This window comes from Triticum dicoccoides, chromosome 2B (genome assembly GCF_002162155.2).
Source record: "Triticum dicoccoides isolate Atlit2015 ecotype Zavitan chromosome 2B, WEW_v2.0, whole genome shotgun sequence".
In the NCBI taxonomy this organism is placed as follows: domain Eukaryota; kingdom Viridiplantae; phylum Streptophyta; class Magnoliopsida; order Poales; family Poaceae; genus Triticum; species Triticum dicoccoides.
In genome coordinates this window covers 138,553,964-138,558,237 of record NC_041383.1, presented here as the reverse complement: position 1 = coordinate 138,558,237, position 4,274 = coordinate 138,553,964, and positions in this window count along the sequence as shown.

The following is a 4,274-nucleotide window of genomic DNA, read 5'->3' as shown; positions in this document are numbered from 1 at the left end:
AGAAGCTCAAGGGGGCGGCCGCCATGACCCAGATTGAGGAGGCGATCGCGAAGGCCAACCGCTTTTGCAAGGAAGTGAAGAAGCCGCCACTGGTCTCCACGTAAGTGCCTCCGCTCTTGACTTGTGTCTCTCTTGGTAGACTTTTGTCCAAATCTTTTAGATGCTTTCTTCGCCTCAGGGCTCCCCTCACCTTCGAGAGGGTCGCCGCTGCCTCCGTCATGGGGTCGGCGGAGACTTCCGCCAGTACTTGGCGGATTGATCCCGCCGCCGACCTTCGGGAGGCGACGGAGCGGAACACGCGGGAGAAGCGCGACGAGGACGAAGCCGCCTGCCTAAAGAAGGCGGAGGTCGAGAAGGCGGCTGCCTCCGCCCAGAGGAAGCTGGACGAGGCCGAAGCCGCCGTGGCGGCAAGGCGGCGAGCTGAGGAGGCCGCGCTCCTCCAGTCCGTCATCCCCCTGAACTCCACGCAGCCGCCCCCAGAGTTCACGGGGCAGACTAGGGAAGCCGGCCGCGAGAACCCCGTCATGGAGAGGGAGAGCGGCAAGGCCTCCATGTCGGACACGATCGTGCCGCCACCGCCGCCTCTGCCGCCGTCTGCGGGTGCGCAAGATAAACAGCCGGCAGGCCCCCCGGTGCCGCCGACTGAGGACAAGTCCGTGGCGAAGCTGCTCCTTCAAGTCGCCTCGCGAGCGCGTCGCCGTCTTGAGAAGGCGACTTCAGCGCCACGGCCCTTGGAGACCAGCACTGCAGCTCGGCCATCCCAGACACCGAGGCGACGAGCGCCACACCCGTTGGGTGGGTGCGAGGAGGCGATACAGGCCCGCTGAACCAGGCGCTTCTGGACATTCAGGCGAAGCTGCGGGCCAAGGGCGACGCCATCCAGAGCTGCACCAAGGCGCATCTGGCGTCGCGAGTACCCGTCCGGGTATGCTTCATTTTTGACTTTGCTCTTCTTTGTTCTTCTCTGTGGGGGCGTGCCAGTGCACCCACTGGGTGTAGTCCCCGAGTTTCGAGTCGGCTGCTAAGCAGGCGGCTCGGAACTCCTTCTGGCGAGTTCTGATACTTATCTTCGTCTAAAAATTCTTATTGCAGGAGTATCACAACCTCCGCATCACTGTTTTCAACCGCAATGTTGAGGAGCTGGGCAGGCGGACTGCCGACTTGTCGGAGAGTCGGAGTGAGTCTTCCTTCTTCTTCGTGGGGGTGCGCTGGCGCACCTGCGGGCTATAGTCCCCCAGATTCGGGCCGACTGCTGGGCAGTCGGGCCGGATCTTCTCAGCGACTTTTTTTGTTGACGACTTAACATCTTTCTTTTTTATTCTTCAGAGGCCAACACCACTCTTCAATAGCAGCTGGGTGAGGCCAACACCGCCTTGCGTGCCAAGGGGGAGGAGTGCAGCAAGCTCGCCGCGGAGCGTGATCTGCTGGCCGCGCAGCTGGCGGAGCAAAAGGAGCTGCTCAAGAAGGCGCAGGAGGAGGCAGAGAAGAAACAGGCTGCGCTCCTGGCCGAGTTCGAGAGCGAGTGCTCCTCCTGGACTGACAAGGAGGCGCAGCTGACTTCTGGCTTCCATGAGATTGAGGACATCATCGATGGTGAGTTTCTTTACTTTCTATGAGCCGCCGAATGTGGGTCGGGCCGACTCCTGATTCTGACTTGCTTCTTTTTTGTCTTGGCAGACTTCTTCCCTGGCCACTCGCAGGCGGCCACTCAAGCCATCGAGGCAGATCGCGAGGCGCGGAGGGCAGATGGTGCGGAGATTCCCGCCAACGCTCCCCGGACCCTTGACGAGCAACTTCTGAGCATCGAGGCTCGTCTGCGGCCGGCCCATCGGATGCTGCGCCGGCTTCAATGTGCCGGTGCCTAGGCCATTGCCGCCCTATGGCCAGACATGCCGGTTCTGCGCACTGCCAGTTGGACTGCCGACTGGTTGGAGGTCGCAACTGGTCATCTTGAGGCTTGGAAGGGTTCCTCGGCCCGGGCTGGAGTGCGCCGGGCCTTGGAATTTGTCAAGGCGTGGTATCCAGGGCTAGACCTGGACCGTCTGGCCGCGTTCTGGTCAGAGGCCCAGGCGGAGCTGGTAGCTGTGGAAGACGCCCTCGTCGCTCGTGCTGTGGCGATCGCCGAATATACCGACACCAGCATCTTCGTCCCTGATCAGGCTGAAGACGGCAGGGAGGCGCCGCTGGAGTGGTTCGGGATGAACCCAGATTACGACGACGACTCGGCGGAGGTGATTGCTTCCAGCGCCGAGGAGGAAGGCGAGGCGGAGGACGAAGGTGAGACGGAGGCGCCAGAAGACGGAACGGGCGACCAGCCTCATCTCGACCGCGCCTCCAGCAACGAGCCGCTTCCGGAGAAGGCGGCTGCTGCCGGAGACAATCAAGCCGAGACTGCCCAGCCGGCCGCCCCGGCGCCTGACACCGCCGTCTCCTCCGACCCTCCAAACCCGGATGCCGCCTCCTAGGCTACCGTCTTGCCTCCAGTTTATCTGCCTTAGTAGTCTTTGAAGAACTTTGTTAATTCGAACAATTCCACCCGCGGGGTGTATTTTGAACTTCTACTTGAAGATTCGGCCAAGGGCCTATGTAAATATTTATCCGAGTTCTATCTTTCCTTGCTCATTGCTCCTTTGGCTTTTTCCTTTGCCGCCTTCCCTTAGTTGCCGCCTTGCCAGTCGGACAACCGTTCGGCAGCTGCCACTGGACCAAGTACTTGGCTACTTTGGGGAGGCAAGTACTTGGCCATTTTTTAGAGTCTTTAGCAAGTTGGATAGAAAGCGGCAGGCCGACTACTAAAGAGTCGGCTTTGCTAAGAGAGGCAGGAAACCGGCTTAAGCTATGTTTATGCTTTGAGTCCTTAGCCATTTTTCGTGCGGACGCCCATTCTTCCTTACTCCTGTCCACCAATCAGTCGCTCTGCGAGCTGCGGCTTCTGACAGGAGACGGCTTAGGCACCACGCACTACTTGTCCGACTGCAGGAAGCATTTCATAGCGCAAGGCGGCGAGTCCCTCGGCCGACTAGTTGAGCCCGGTGCCGAGCGGCATAAAAAAGAGTAGTATACTCGAAGGCGTAATTCTTATCATGCAGATAACAAAAAAGGGTAGTCCCCGAGCTCGGCTCGGGGGGCCCGAAGTCTTGGTACTTTAATACAAAGGGTAGCGTGATACATACTGCATCAACTGTAAAATCTTCGGAGAAGATTTGCATTCCACGGGCGCTCCATCTCTTTGCCGGAGTCGTCCCTCTTGCGTGCTCGGGGCTTCTGAGCGTCGATCAGGTAGTAGGAGTCATTTCCCAGCACCTTGCTGATGATGAAGGAGCCTTCCCAAGGCGCCGACAGCTTGTGCTGACCGGCTGTTTGCTGGATCAGCCGGAGCACAAGGTCGCCCTCTTGGAAAGATCTCGGCCTGACCTTCCTGTTGTAGTGTCGGCGCAGGCTCTGCTGGTAGATGCTGGACCAGCTGAGTGCCAACAGCCGGCCCTCTTCCAGCAGATCGACACCGTCTTGACGTGCTTCTTCTTCTTCTTCCTCGGTGTACATGGTGACTCGTGGAGAGTCGAACTCCATGTCCGTCGGGATGACGGCTTCAGCACCGTAGACGAGGAAGAAGGGTGTGAAGCCGGTTGACTTGTTTGGAGTCGTGCGCAGACTCCAGAGGACGGCTGGCAACTCGTCAAGCCAGCAGCCGGCCAAACGCTCCAGTGGTTCGACTAGTCGAGGCTTGATGCCAGACAGGATGAGGCCGTTTGCTCGCTCTACCTGGCCATTTGACTGCGGATGGGCAACGGACGCTAAGTCCAGTCGGATGCCCTGAGTCGCGCAGAAACGGGCCAAGGCACCTTTGGCGAAATTTGTGCTGTTGTCGGTGATGATGCTGTGCGGTATGCCGTACCGAGTCGTGATGTCGGCGATGAAAGTCACTGCAGTCGGACCATTCAACTGCTTGATGGGCTTTACTTCTATCCACTTGGTGAACTTGTCCACCGCGACGAGTGAGTTAGGCTGCCTCAGGCTGTTTTGAATGGTCCCACCATATCCAAGCCCCAAACCGCAAAGGGCCAGGCGATGGGGATAGTCTTGAGTGCCGAAGCTGGCTGATGTGGCTTGGAGTGGAACTTCTGGCACCCTTTGCACTTTTGAACCAATTCTTTGGCCTCTTCTAGGGCAGTCGACCAGAAGAAACCGTGTCGAAATGCTTTGGCGACGAGTGCTCTTGAAGCCGCATGGTGGCCGCACTCGCCCTGATGGATATCTTTGAGAATTGCTTGGCC